Below are 15,387 nucleotides of genomic sequence, written 5' to 3' on the forward strand. Positions count from 1 at the left end.
CACTTGTCTAGTTCCAACCTCATTGTACAGATGAATAACTGGAGCCTCTAGGGGCTGAGTGATTGGCTGAAGGCCTCCCTTAGCAGGCAGCAAGGGACATTTATGGGGAGGAAAGCAAGGCAAGTTACTCCCGCCTGCTCTCTCATCTTCCCTTGCCTGGTTTGGCCAAATCCCTGTCTCCCAAGCAAACAACTAAGAATATGTTGCTGTCTCTAGATGAATTTTGTTTTTAGCACTAGTTTCAGTTTTGAACAGGGACTGCCAACTGTGTCAAATATGGCGAGTCTCAAATGAAATATTTGCTCATGAAGAGCACAGACCTGGAGCAGGCTGTTAAGGCATCTTCGGAGTTGAAAAACTATTGCCCGATTCCTCACCTCTATTTGCAAATTGAGTCTCATGGGTATGACTGCAACAGTGGGTGTGAGGAGGTGGGCAGGAATGAATAGCAAAGTTAAGCAGCTGTCAGTGAACCCAGAAATATGAATCCCTAAGTGGATCAAGAAGAGCCCAGTCAAGAGCACAGCTGAATGCCACATCACATTTTTCTTGTTGTTGTTAGATTTTAAAACACTTAAGGTCAGTTCTGCTAAAAGGCCTTTGTGGAGTATAAAGCAAAGGTTACAATAAAATATTACTCCCCTTTTCTCTCTGGCCTTGGTACTAACAGACAAGACATTAAAAGTCAGGTTCTCTTTCCTTCCCAAGCATAGTCAACACAGGATGACATTTTCTTTTTCCTTCCTTCCTTCCCTCCTTCCTTCCTTCCTTCCTTCCTTCCTTCCTTCCTTCCTTCCTTCCTTCCTCCCTCCCTCCCTCCCTCCCTCTCTTCCTCCCTCCCTTCCTTCCTTCCTTCTTTCCTTCCTTTCTCTCTCTCTCTCTCTCTCTCTCTCTCTCTGAGATGGAGTCTCACTCTGTCACCCAGGCTGGAGTGCAATGGTGTGATCTTGGCTCACTGCAACCTCCACCTCCCGAGTTCAAGCCATTCTCGTGTCTCAGCCTCCGGAGTAGCTGGGATTACAGGCGTGTGCCATCATGTCTGGCTAATTTTTGTATTTTTAGAGGAGACGGGGTTTCACCATGTTGGCCAGGCTGGTCTTGAACTCCTGACCTCAGATAATCCTCCTGCCTTAGCCTGCCAAAGTGCTGGGATTACAGACGTGAGTCGCCGTACCCGATAGGACGGCATTTTCAAAGGGAACTTTACAAGGAACTATGAGCAGCCCAATGGGGCATTAAACAAACAAGATCCAAACCCTCTCTGGGGGTTAAAAATGGCTGACCGTTTACCAAGCTGATTCAGAATTCACGACCGTTTAGATGCCTGTTTCCAGGGCCACTGGACTTATCCCTGCTACTTGACCAAGTGACACTGAGAGAAGTATTGCATCTGGAAAGAGGAAGGCCAGGGTGTGTTCTGAGAATGAATAAAATAATGGGAAGCCTAACCAAGACCAGTGGGTGAGCCAACAATGCCAGCTGCCTGCTCAAGGCTGCTGGGAGGGAACACTCAGTGCAGCAGATGGAACACAACTGGCAGGCAACAGCAAATGGCATTAGTGTGGCTTCCTTTGTTCCTTGGTGTTGCTAGTGAGCATGTCCTCTCTCCACTCTGGAGGCCACATGGTTCCACCCTCCCCAAACAGTAGGGAAGGATGAAGGTCCCTAGCTGCCACCTACTGCTGCTACAACTGAAGGAACAATGTGTCTTTTTTATTTATTATTCATTTATTTATTTATATTTATTCATTTATTTTTGAGACAGGGTATGGCTCTGTTGCCCACACTGGAGTGCGGTGGCACCATCATGGCTCACTGCAGCCTCCACCTCCTGGGTTCAAGAGATCCTCCCACCTCAGCCTCCTGGGTAGCTGGGACTTCAGGCATGGACTGCCATGCCTGGAATTTTTTTTTTTCTTTTTCCGAGATGGAGTCTTGCTCTGTCGCCTAGGCTGGAGTGCAGTGGCACGATCTCTGCTCACTGCAACCTCCACCTCCCAAGTTCAAGCGATTCTCCTGTCTCAGCCTCTGGAGTAGCTGGAACTACAGTCGCTCACCACCACTCCCAGCTAATTTTTATATATTTAGTAGAAATGGGGTTTCACCATCTTGACCAGGCTGGTCTCGAACTCCTGACCTCAGGTGATCCACCCGCCTCACCCTCCCAAAGTACTGGGATTACAGGTGTGAGCCACGATGCCCGGCCTATGCCCAGATAATTTTTAATTTTTTTTTTTTTTTATAGATACAAGTTGTTACCTGCTATGTTGCCCAGGCTGGGGGACAATATGTCTTTGTGCAAAACACACCAGGCACTTCCAGAGGTGGCCAGCTTTCCCCAGAAAGGACCTTTCACAGACTTTTTCTTTCCATTTGTTTGTTTGTTTGTTTGTTTGTTTGTTTTTCGGGTAATGTTGCTTCTCAATTCATGATATCACCATCATTGGTCTGTGAGATTCTTCTCTGGCTGAATCAATCTATCCATCTCTCCAGTCCTTTTAATTACTGTTTTCCACTCCAACTCTCCTCCCCTCAGTGGCAGCCACTCAAGTGTGTGCTCTGTCAAACTGTGTAGAGGTGTGTGTGTGTGTGTGTGTGTGTGTGTGTGTGTGTGTGTGTGTGTTTTCAGTAAACATAAGAGGTAGCGGCCTGGAGACTGTGTGTTCAGTCTCTTACTGGGTGCTTTTCCACTGAGCCCTGAGTGTGTTAACTATCCATGCTGCTGTGTGCTCCTGAGTTGCTTGTAACCACTCACTTGCTTCTCTTTTTCCCCAGTGGTGGACACCTGGATTGCCTCCAATTCTGTCTTAGCACAAGCACTGTACAATAAACATCCTTGCATGGGTCCCTATAGCAGGCTCAAGATAGACCCCCAAAGGTATCAAGTCCTAATGCTTGGAGCCTGTGAATGGTGCCTTATATGGAAAAAGGGTCTTCACAGATGTGATCATGTTGAGGATTTTGAGATGGGGAGATTATCCTTGGTTTTCAGGGTGGGCTGGAAATGAAGTCACATGTTGTATTGGTTTCCTGTGGTTGCTGTATCAAAGTACTGTACCGCAAATTTGGTGACTTAAAACAACTCTCTCACTGTTCTGGAGGTCAGAAGTCTGAAATCAAGGTGTCAGTAGGGCCACAGTGCCTCCGAATTCCTTCCTTGCCTCTTCCGGATTCTAGTGGACTCGGGTGTTCCTTGGTTTGTGGCAGCATCACTCCAACCTCTGCCTCATCTTCACATGGCCTTCCCTGTCTCTCTGTCCTTTTGTCCTCTTCTAAGGACAGCAGAAATTGGATTAAGGGCCCCTCCTACTCCAGTATGACCTTATTTTAACGAATTACATCTTCAAAGACCCTATTTCCAAATAAGGTCACTTTCTGAGGTTCTAAGTGAACATGAATTTGGGGGGACACTGTTCAGCCCACTACTATTGTATCCTTACAAAAGAGAGGCAGAGGTAGATTTGACACTCACACAGAGAAGGCAGAGTGAAAAGGGAGCAGAGAAAGATTTGAAGATGCTGGCCTTGAACATCAAAGTGATGCAGCCGCAGACCAGGGAAGGCTGGCAGTCACCAGAAGCTAGAAGAAGCAAGGAGTGGAGATCCCCCAGAACCTCCTGAAAGAGCATGGCCCTGCTGACACCTGGGGTTCAGCCGAAGGATACTGATTTTGGACCTCTTGACTCCAGAAGTATCAGAGAATACATTTCTGTTGTTTTGAGCCATTGAGTTAGTGATACTTTGTTACAGTAGCCACAAGAAACTCAGTCCCTTTGTGGGCCTGCAGGATAATTTCTTGAGGTTATGCCCAGGAATGGGCTTACTGGGACACTGTGGGCACAGACATGATTTGGCTAAGTGCTACTAGGTGGCTCTCCAAAGCGCCTGAATCCATCTAGCAGGACTCCCAGCAGCGACACACAATGGTTCCTCTTTCTGCTTATTCTAGCCAACACTTGGCATCATACAGCTGATTTTTGCCAATCTGACATGTGTGTATCCTATGTCATTGTTGTCATTTGCATTTCTCCGATTACTAATGAATCTGGGATCCGAGCATCTCTTCACATACTTATTTGCCAGCCTTTTCAGTTTCTTCTCCTGAGAATTGCCTATGCATATGCTTTGCTCACTTTCCTGTTGGGTCTTTTCCTTGTTGTTTTGCAGAATGTTCTTGTATATTTTATCCATTAATCTCCTGTTGCTTTTAAACAGCAAATATCTTCTCCCCATCTGTTGTCTGTCTGTTAATTCTATCTGTGCTGTCCTTCGTGGAAAGGAATCCTTAATTTTGCTGTAATCAAACCTAATTTGAGTGCTTATTTCAGCAGTGCATATACTAAAGTTGGAACTATATAGATAAAATTAGCATGGTCCCTGCACAAGTTCACGAAGTGTTCCATATAATTAAAACAAATAAAATACAATAGCAAATCTAATTCAAGGCTGACAACAAAAGGGTGGATGGGTCAGGGCCTATTGTGAAAACAGAGTAAGTGCTACTGTGTGTGTGTGTGTGTGTGTGTGTGTGTGTGCTGTGCATGCGTGCAACCTCTAACTGAATGTCAACCCCCAGGGATGGGTCCATTGCCCAAACTTTAGGCTTAACTGCTCCCCTGCTCCCTGCACTAACACATACAGTTCAGTACAGCAGTTCTCAGACATCCCTATGCACTAGAATCACCCCAAAGGCTTGCTAAAACCCAGATTCCTGGGTGCCACCCCCAGAGTTGCTGAGTCAGCAAATCTGGAGTGGGGGCCCAAGGATCTGTGTCACAGATAAGCTCCCAGTGACACTGATGTTAGTGGCCCGGAGGATCACTTGGATAACCACTCTAGAGTACACAGGGAATGCCAGCATGTTGCTGAGGCTCTGAAGAAATAGAAAGTATGGCTGCTTGTCAGCTGGCCAAGCAGCACCAGGAAGACAGAGGAAGGTAGGAAAGTCACTTGTAATCACTGAATGCCAGTGCTAAAAGGCACCCCTGGGGCCACAAAGGCCAAAATATTTGACAGAGGTCAAAAATGAGGCCCAAAGGTCGTCAGTTGCCTGACCAAGGTCACACAATTAAGTGGTGGCTGAGATCCAGTGTGGTGGCTCATACCTGTAATCCCACACTTTGGGAGGCTGAGGTGGGAGGATTCCTTGAGCCCAGGACTTTGAGACCAGCCTGGGCAGCATAGGGAGACCCCATCAATCAATCAATCAATCAATCAATCAATCAATGATGGCCAAGGCCAGACTGCCTGGTATCAATGCTATTTTCTCTTCACATTCCCCACCCTAGTTATCCTGAGGGACACATGCGTGCCCCTCCACCGCTTGAGGACTTGCTTTGAAATGGTGGAGGGGTGCCCTTGACAGTCACCCGGTAGTATTTCCCACCAGCACAACCTTTATCACAGCTTGTCCAGCAGAAAGAAGCCAAGCAGTACCTAGAATGCATTCATGTGACATGCAGCCCTGCCATCCCTCATTCCTTCCTTTTTGGGCATTCTGAGCAGCACTGGGGGCCATTGGGTGTGTATAGGAAGGGAGTGTGGAGTGGTGGATGGGGAGGCATAGACCGATCCGCCCTAACGCCCCGGAAGATTCTATCTCCACTTGGTTCTGTCACTCACACTGGCAGTAGGCTTCCTGGGGCCAGGACAAGGGGTTCCTCCTCATGCCCACTGGCCCTGTATTTGGGACCTAATGCCTCTCACCACCCTCCAGGCAGGAGGGCAGGAGAGCAGGAGGGGAAGGGGACTTGATCCTGGCCTCCTCCTCCATCTGGCAAAGGAGATAGCATATTTTCTGGGCTGGCAGTGAAGAAGAGGGAAGGTTAAAGCCAGGGGAAGCAATCCCTACGCTATGCAGCTCAGCTAGGGGACAGGGCCCCTCCAAGAGAGGAGACTGGCTGGGGAGGAAGGGAAATAGAGAGAGGAGTCGGAGCCTTGAACTGCAGCCTTGAACTCCTGGGCTTCAGTGATCCTCCTGGCTCAGCCTCCCGAGTACCTGGGACTACAGGCACACACAACCGTGCCTGGCTAATTTTTTTTTTTTTTTTTTTTTTTGAGAGATGAGGTTATACTATGTTGCCCTGGCTGGTCTCCAACTCTTAGCCTCAAGTGATCCTTCCATCTCAGCTTCCCAAAGCACTGGGAATACAGGCATGAGCCATGGCACCCAGCCTTTCCACCCCACCTTGCATTCTTCCTCTTACCTTTCAGTTCTGGAAGTCCAGCCTCTCCACTTTTCAGCAAAACATCAGCAGGCTGGGGAGATTGGCAGCGCATTGAGAGACCCCAGTGCCATGGGTTGCCTACCATGCCAATCAGACCTTCCACTACTCACTGGGCCACTGGGCACCCAATTGCACCAAGCCCCACTGGCCTTGGGGCCACAGAGTGGAGTCAGGCATAGGCCCTGCCAGCTGGGCTCAGGCCTCAGTGCTTGGCCACTCTCAAAGGGCTACTTCGAAACTTTACCCTCACTGTGGGTCTTTCCGAGGCCTTTGCATCAAATATCGGGGAATGGGCCAAGGAAAAGGGGCAGGAGGACATGGCCAGGAGTGTCCCTTAAGCCCTTTGGCCTGCCAGCCTCTCGTCTCTTAGGCTGCCCTGGCCATCCATGGCCTCAGCAGCTGCCACCACCACTTGTCCCTGAGCTCACAGGATCTCATGTGTAACCTCACATGTTCCTCACAGGCTTTCATTCCTTCATCCAAATGCATTTATTGAGTCCTCACAATTAGCCAGGCACTGAGCTGAGCCCTGGGGTATTCATAGGCCCTGCCCACAGGGCGCTGCTATGAACCAACCCCTCATTTCCACAGTGGGGATGGTGCTGGCATCACTCCAGCATTCCTGAGTTTCCCCACGCCCCGGCTCTGGCTCCCCCAGTGCTGCTTTTACCAGATTTCCTGGGAGCTGGCTCTGGGCAGTCTCTCTTTCAAAAAGCTGTCAGCTTAGCTGGACCTCTGGCCTTCGGCATATGCTCCAATCCCAGCCAGAGAGGAGGGCATTGCCCTTCCCCTGTCAGCAAGTCCTCCAGCCCTGCCAAAAGCCCCACCTTGAACCCCAGCTCCCCACACATGTGCCCTCCCCTCCTTACCACCCCAGCTACTGCCACACACCAACTCTACCCACTCCCAGCTGGCTACATGTCCACACCTTGCCATGCCCTCATCTCCCCCCAGGCCTCAAGTGTCTGGCCAGGCCCTGTCCTTGCCCCCTGCCCAGACCTAGCCCTCTGACCAGTCATCTTGCTAGCAGCTCATGCTGCTCACCGCTTGCTGTCTCCTTGGCTTCCAGATTTTCCTCCTCCCTCCCTGGCTACTGCTTCTCCTAGTCTCATTCAGACTCATCCTCCTTAACCTATTCCTCACGAGTTGACATCCAAATACCAAATGAGGGGGAGGATGTGGGGACATAGGAACCCTCAGACACTGCCGGTGGGAATGTAAAATGCTGCAGCTGCTATGGAAAACAGTTCGGTTCCTCAAAAGGTTGAACATATAATTACCATATGACCCAGTAATTCCATTCTAGAGTATATACCCAAAAGAACTGAAAACAGGGACTCAGGAGTTGTATACCAAAACAGGAACTGCACACAAATTTCATTCAGCATTATTCACCATAGCCAGAAGGTAGAAACAATGCAAATGTCTATCAACAGGTGAATGAATAAGCAAAAGGTAGTCTAGCCATACAATGGAACATTATTTAGCCATAAGAAAAATGAAGGCCGGGTGCAGTGGCTGCTTGTAAACCCAGAGCTTTGGGAGGCCAAGACAGGAGGATCACTCAAGTCCAGGAGCTTGAGATCACCTTGAGCAACCTAGTAAGACCCCATCTCTACAAAAACTTTTTTTTTTTTTTTTTTTTTTTGAGATGGAGTTTCGCTGTTGCCCAAGCTAGAGTGCAGTGGCACAATCTCGGCTCACCACAACCTCTGCCTCCCAGGTTCAATCACTTCTCCTGCCTCAGCCTCTTGAGTAGCTGGGATTACAGGCACATGCCACCACGCCCAGCTAATTTTCTTTGTATTTTTAGTAAAGATGGCATTTCACCATGTTGACCAGGCTGGACTCAAACTCCTGACCTCGTGATCTGCCCGTCTTGGCCTCCCAAAGTGCTAGGATTACAGGTGTAAGCTACTGCACTCGGCCTTACAAAAATATTTTTGAAAATATTAAATAAATAAAATTAGCTGGGCATCATTTTATGTGCCTGTAGTCCCAGCTACTCAGGAGGCTGAGGTGGAAGGATCACTCTAGCCCAAGAGTTTGAGGCTGCAATGAGCTATGATCACACCACTGCACTCCAGCTTAGGCAACAGAGCGAGGTCCTGTCTCAAAAAAAAGAGAAGAAGAAGAATGAAGTACCAACTCATGCTACAACATGGATAGGCCTTGAAAACTTTACACTAAGTGAAAGAAGCCACATGAAAGGACAACTACGGTCTGATTCCATTTCTACGAAATGTACAGAATGGGAAATCCATAGAGATGGAAAGTAGATGAATGGGTGCCAGGGACTGGGAGAGTGAGAATGGGAAGTGACTGCTTCATGGGTACAGGGTCTCTTTTTGGGATAATGGAAAAGTTCTGGAACTAGATAGAGGTGATGGTTGCACAACATTGTAACTATACTAAAAGTCATTGAATTTTACACATTGAAATGCTAAATTTCTTATGTGTATTTCACCACACACACACACACAAAAGCCAGCATTTGTTCCCTTTTGTCCTTGGCCATTCTACACTCTTACTCTGCCTTCAGAGTCCAGCTCCATTCTTAGTGCCACTCCTACAACCTTGTCTCCTGTCCCCACAAGGCCAGGCTAGCTTTCCTCTGCTCCCCTCTGTCCTCTGTCCTTCCATCCTGCTCTTAGGGGCCTGGGGCATGGTCCAGTTTCTTTCTGCATCCTCAGTGCCTGAAATAGACCTGAAATACAACAGGCGCTTAACGTCTATTTGGCCCAAAAGTGAATGAACAAATGAGTCATGTCCTAACCCTTCGTGTTCAGATGGAGAAAGTGAGGGCCAGCGGAGGGGAAGTGACTTACCCAAGGTCTCAGGCTGGCCAGTGGTAGACTGGAGACTAGAAGTCTTGGCCCCAGCCGCTCCACAGGAGCCTCTTCCATCCTAACATATCCCTGCCTTCTCACTCCTCAGCATCTTTTCCAGCCTGCCTGCCCTCAAGGGTTCCCATCTCTTGTCCCTGTCTGCTTCTGGGGCCTTGAACCAAATGAGCTCTGGGGGCTTGGCAGTCTGGAAACCCTGAAGTCAGTGTGCCCTCCTCACATGACCCCACTTGCTTCTGGTGATTGCACACAAAGGAAACCTGCAGAACCCAAAGGCAACAGGGGAGTAGCCCCTGGCACCAGTAAAGCCAAGCCATTCCTCAGACAATGCTCCCTCCATGGGAAAACTGCTGGAAACAGGTGGAAAGAGAAGCCTGATAGTGTCTGCTATCCATTTGGCTCTTAAGGACTGAGTGACCTGTCTCTGCCCAATGCTTTTAGCATCACTCATGCTGCTGCAGGCATGCTCCATTCTGTCCCCAGTGGGAGGAGGCTAGCAGGCAAAACACTGCCTGATGTTTGTGAAGTTCACAGAGCACAACTGTGCACCAGCACCACTGTGCTCTAGTCTTCCCTCGTTTGCAGAAATGACACAGGTATTGAAACTCACAGAGAGGTCCCAGGAACAGGCTGGAGGATGAGGACCTCTAAGGGCAAACAGGAACAGGTCCTGGAAGGGCCAGAGCTCAACCCAAGGGTGGGTAGAAGGCCAGCCTGGACTTCTCAGGCCATCTCGTTCTCCGTAGGAGAGAGCAAGGTGGGAACAACAAAGAAAACAAAGAAAAGAATTCTGGGGCCTGGGCGCAGTGGCTCATGCCTGTGATCCCGGGATTTTTGGAGGTTGAGGTGGAGGATTGCTTGAGCTCAGGAGACTAGCCTGGGCAACATGGGGAAACCCTGTTTCTACAAAAAAAGAAAAAAAAAAAGAAAAAAAAAGAAAAAAAATTGCCGGACATGGTAATGCATGCCTGTAGTCACAGCTACTTGGGAGGGTGAGGTGGCAGGATCACCTGAGGCTAGGAGCTTGAGGCTACGCTGAGCTGTGTTCACGCCACTGCACTCCAGCCTGGGTGACAGAAGGAGACCCCATCTCAAAAAAAAGAAAGAAAGAAAATAAAAACCCAGGAATTCCAGGAGGTGCCAAAGAGCCAATCTCATGTCACTTTGCAAAACTATCTGACTTTACCGCTGCATTTCTTCTTCTCCAGGGCCACTGTGCCCCAGGTGTGCTTAGCCCCTGAGGAAGGAGCCCTGGCCCAGGAGTCCACGGGCAGCCCCTCCTCGTCACTGTGCCAAGAGGGAGTGACATGGGTTTCTGTGCTTCGGCTCACATGTCGTGGGGAAGCAGAGGGAAAGCCAATAACAGGTCAGAGCTGTGGCTGTGTGTCCAAGGAAGCCCCCACTCTAGCCTCTCTACTCAGGACAGCAGGAGAGCTCTGAGGGGCCACGCCTGAAGTGCTGGGGCCACTTTACTGACAGCTAGAGGAGCCCACAGGGCTTGAAAGACTCCTGCAGTTCTCCCACAAGCCTAAATTTCACGATTAGAGATGTGATCCTTTGAGTTGAACGTTGCCCTCTTTCCTCTGTTTTTTTTTTGTTTGTTTTTGTTTTTGTTTTTTTGAGACAGGGTCTCACTCTGTCACACAAACTGGAGTGCAGAGACATGATCTAGGTTCACTGTAACCTCTGCCTCCTGGGCTCAAGAGATCTTCCCACCTCAGCCTCCTGAGTAGCTGGGACTACAGGTGCACACCACCACGCCCAGCTAATATTTTATATCTTTTTTGGTAGAGATGGGGTCTCACCATGTTGCCCAGGCTGGTCTCAAACTCCTGGGTTCAGGTGATCCACCCACCTTGGTCTCCGAAAGTGCTAGGATTACAGACATGAGCTGCTTCACCTGGGCCCTTCCTCCTTTTAAGTTCGATAGTAATATTTCTAATAATACTTGGCATTTGTACAACATTAGACACCCCTCCTTCATGCTGTCATTGCTGTAGTACCTGGAGGTAGGCAGAGCAGGGATTATGAATCTTACTTTAGAGAAACCAAGGTCCAGAGAGGGCAATGGACTTGCACTAAGAGACCCAGCTAGCCCAGTACTCTTGACCTTGGACTTATCTGTCTCTACCCCTGCAGTCCACAACTGATTGTAACATCTTCTTTCCCCAATACAGGAACAAGCACACAACTAACTCCAAAACAAACCCTTTCTTGGTGGCCTAGAATCCGCATGGAGGCAACTGGGTTTGGACTTTAGAGTCCAAACCACAATTCATTCGGCTAGCCTACAAACATCTTCTGGAATACCTCTTGTGAGGTGGGTCCCAGGCTAGGTACTTGAGGGCTGTGGGGTGGCTAATAATGGCTTCTAATCCCTGAATCCTGTGAATGCTAGTTTATGTAACAAAAAGGTCATTGTGGATGTGGTTAAATTAAAGACCTTGATATGGGGAGATTCTCTTGGATGATCCAAGTGGGCCTTAGATGCTATCATATGTATCCCCATAAACAGGGAGATTTGATGACACATACAGAGGAGAGGACCATGTGAAGATGGAGGCAGAGATTGGAGTGATGTGGCCACAAGCCAAGGAATGCATGGACCCACCAAAGCTGGGAGAGGCAGGAAGGAGTCACTTCTAAAGCCTCCAGAGGAAGTGAGGTCCTCCAACACCTTGATTTTGGACTTCTGCCCCCAGAACTAGGAGAGAATAAATTTCTGTCATTTTTCGGCACTAAGTTTGTGGTAATTTGTCACAGTAGCTACAAGAACAAGGACCAGACTCTGACCTTGAGGAACACCTAGTGAGTTAATCTGATAAATGCCACATCGGGGGCATGAGTGCCCGAATGTAGTCCCTCTTTCATGATCCAGGAATACTATCCTGGGACCAGGGGGATTCTGAGAGGACAGCATCTGCTTTTAACACATGAGAAACCCAAAACTGACTCTCCCCCGGGTGGAGATCTGGATTTCCTGTAACAGAGCTTCTGGCCATGCCCCCTACCTTCCACTCCGGTTTCAAGATCACAGGTGAGTATAAAGAACAGATTGATTACCATTCCCAGGGACATTTGCCAGTTAACAGGTGCTAAAGTCTCAGGTCAAAGAACTGAGCCTAATGAAGAAAATTCAGGTCCCTGAAATTCTCTCATCATCAACGTAGCTGAGATGGACCATAATCAAGAGCGATGAGGTAGGGGACTCACTCCCCACTCCATTCTTCCATGGGTTGTCCAGTGTTGCTTGGGATGGAGAGAGGAAGGCTGGATGTGGTGGCTCATGCCTGTAATATGAGCACTTTGTGAAGCCAAGGTGGGAAGATCGCTTAAGCGCAGGAGTTCAAAACCAGCCTGGGCTCCAGGTGGGCCAGCACGTCCCCACTGGCCAATTCCTGGTCACCTGGAACACACACACACACACACACACACACACGCACACACTGGCTTGTGTACCCCAGGGGCTCTTCTCTTTAGCTCCATGAAGCCTGCCAGCTTTGAACTGGGGGAAGGGAAAGAAGGGAGCCTAGGTGAAAGCCAGATAGCTTTGGGGGTGATGGAGGTAGAAGTGAGGACTTGGGCTTTTTTCTCAGTTCCCTTCCAGGTAAAAGGGGATTACTGTGGCAGTGGTCCAAAGCTACGACAGCCAGAAGCTTCTAAGGGTTCTTGGAGCCAGCCTCCTGTGCAGCCTAGCAGTCATGGCAGAGGCTACTGGTCGAGCAGTAATCAGAACAATGGTTCCCAGTTACTTGCTCCTCACTATGTACTCATTAATGTACTGAGTAGTTAGCAGGTGTTTTTTTTTTAATTTTTTTTTTTTTTTTTTTTTTTTTTGAGACAGAGTCTCGCTCTGTCGCCCAGGCTGGAGTGCAGTGGCCGGATCTCAGCTCACTGCAAGCTCTGCCTCCCGGGTTCATGCCATTCTCCTGCCTCAGCCTCCCGAGTAGCTGGGATTACAGGCGCCCGCCACCTTGCCCGGCTAATTTTTTTTTGTATTTTTAGTAGAGACGGGATTTCACCGTGTTAGCCAGGGTGGTCTCGATCTCCTGACCTCGTGATCTGCCCATCTCGGCTCCCAAAGTGCTGGGATTACAGGCTTGAGCCACCGCACCTGGCCTAATTTTTTTTTTTTTTTTTTTTTTTTAAGACAGGGCCTCATTCATTGCCCAGGCTGGAGTGCAGTGGCGCGATCCTGGCTCACTGCAACACCTGCCTCCCCAGTTCAAGCGATTCTCCTGCCTCAGCCTCCCCAGTAGCTGCGATTACAGGCGTCAGCTACCACGCAGAGCTAATTTTTGTATTTTTAGTAGAGATGGGGTTTCAACAAGTTGGCCAGGCTGGTCTCAAACTCCTAACCTCAGATGATCCGCCCGCCTTGGCTTCTCAAACTGTTGGGATTACAGGCGTGAGCCATCATGCCCGGCCTGCAGGTGTTATTTCTTTGGTGATTTCTATTATCATCCCCATTTTACAGATGGGGAACCTGAGGCGCAGAGAAGCTAGGTAACATCTCCAAGGTCATACAACTAGGCAGGGGTAGGAGGCTTCCAGCTCCAACCAGAAAGCTCCTTGAACAAGAAAGCTCCTAAAACTCCTAAAGCTCCAACCAGAAAACCAACAGGCCAGCAGACTAGCTAACCATCCTTCCCCCATCAAGATGTCACCAGCTGGAGTTGACTGGGGAGGTGGAAGTGGAGCAGAAGTCCTCATCCTCACGACTCTGTCCCTTTCCCTGAAGTGAAAGAACAGGCACCAGTCTCCCAGGAGCCCTTGCTGGTTTCAGAGAGTCTTTTCTCCTTCCTGCTGAGGGACTCCTAGAAGCTGGGCAGAGGGGAAAGCCTCTGGGCCACAAGAACTGAGGACAATAAAAAGGTCAATAGTGGGCCCCCTGGCAGAAAGGAGACTGAGGGGCAAGGAGCCAAGTGTTGTGTACAGAGAGTGGGGTCTGGATGAAGGTGGGTTGGGGAAGTAGGGAGAGAGGAAAGCCCAGAAGGACTTGTCTTGAAGATTTAAGTTTCTTACCAACCTGAACTGCACTACTGGAGTGGTAGAGTCCAGACCAATGGCCAAAAACATGGTCTCTGGGGCCAGAGAGTCTGGCCCAGCTCCATCACTTACTAGCAATATGACCTTGGGCACGGCACTTCAACTCTCTCAGTTTGGTTCCTTGGCCATAAAACTGGGGTGCCCCTAACATCTACTGCGGGGGACTACAGTGAAAATCAGGGACGTTGGATGTGACACCCTCAGGGCAGCGCCTGCCCCGTACTAGATGCCCCACTGCAATTAGCTGCTATTACGCTTTGGTCCTAACCTCAGTTGCTGTGGACAGCTGAATACTGTCTCCTAAAAGATGTCCATGTCCCAATCCCCAGAACCCATGAATATATATGTGATCTTATATGACAAAAAGGACTGTGCAGATGTGATTAAGTTAAGGATCTTGACAAGAGGAGAGTGTCCTGTATTATCCAAGTGGGACTACACTAATAACAACGGTCTTAAATAGGGAAGAGGGAGGTAGGAGGTCAGAGAGAAGATGTGATGACACCAGGCAAGCAGAGTTCAAAGTGATGCAGCACAAACCAAAGAATGCAGGTGGCCTCTACAAGCTGGAAAGACAAAGGAATAGATTCTTCCCTGGAGCCTCCAGAAGAAACACAGCCCTGCTGACTAACGCCTTTACTTTAGCCCAGTGAAACCCATTTCAGACTTCTGACCTCCAGAGCTATAAGGTAATGTATGTGTGTCGCTTAAAGCCGCTAAGTTTGTAGCGGTTTGTTCAACCAGTGATAGGAAGCTAATACAGTTGCTTTTCTATAGGTGCGAGTTTCCCAGCTGAGCCCGTTACTTTCCCAAGCCTGACGTCCTCCTTCTCCTTGGGATGCTTCCCTTCCTGTGCAGATTTCTGTCCCAGGGCCTGACAATTTGGGGAGCTGATGAGGTGTGATTCCCGGACCAGCAGCATCAGCATCACGTGGGGGCTTGTAAGACACATGAATGCTCTGGCCCCATCCCAGACCTATTGAATCAGAAACTCTGGTCTGACACCCAGAAATCTGCATTTGAACAAGCCCTCCATGGGATGTTGATGCATACTCAAGTTTGACAACTACTGAGCTCATTTATTTGCATGTCTGCCTCCCTCTCTATAGAGCAGGTAGGGATTACTGCTGCCCAGGGTCACCCTTGGCCAGGAGAGGGACCTCCCTCTATATGTCCGAGTATCTCTGTCCCAGTAACTCTTGGGCCACATTGCCATTCTCTGCTTGTATATCTTTCCCACTAGACTGTGAGTTCTGCCGGGGCAGA

General features: G+C 49.2%; 1 pseudogene; it reads left to right on the forward strand.

Moving 5' to 3' along the window:
• Positions 1-4,314: 4,314 nt before the first annotated feature.
• Positions 4,315-4,408, forward strand: LOC119620992 (U6 spliceosomal RNA; annotated as a pseudogene).
• Positions 4,409-15,387: the final 10,979 nt, after the last annotated feature.

Source organism: Chlorocebus sabaeus, chromosome X (genome assembly GCF_047675955.1).
Source record: "Chlorocebus sabaeus isolate Y175 chromosome X, mChlSab1.0.hap1, whole genome shotgun sequence".
Taxonomy (NCBI): Eukaryota; Metazoa; Chordata; class Mammalia; order Primates; family Cercopithecidae; genus Chlorocebus; species Chlorocebus sabaeus.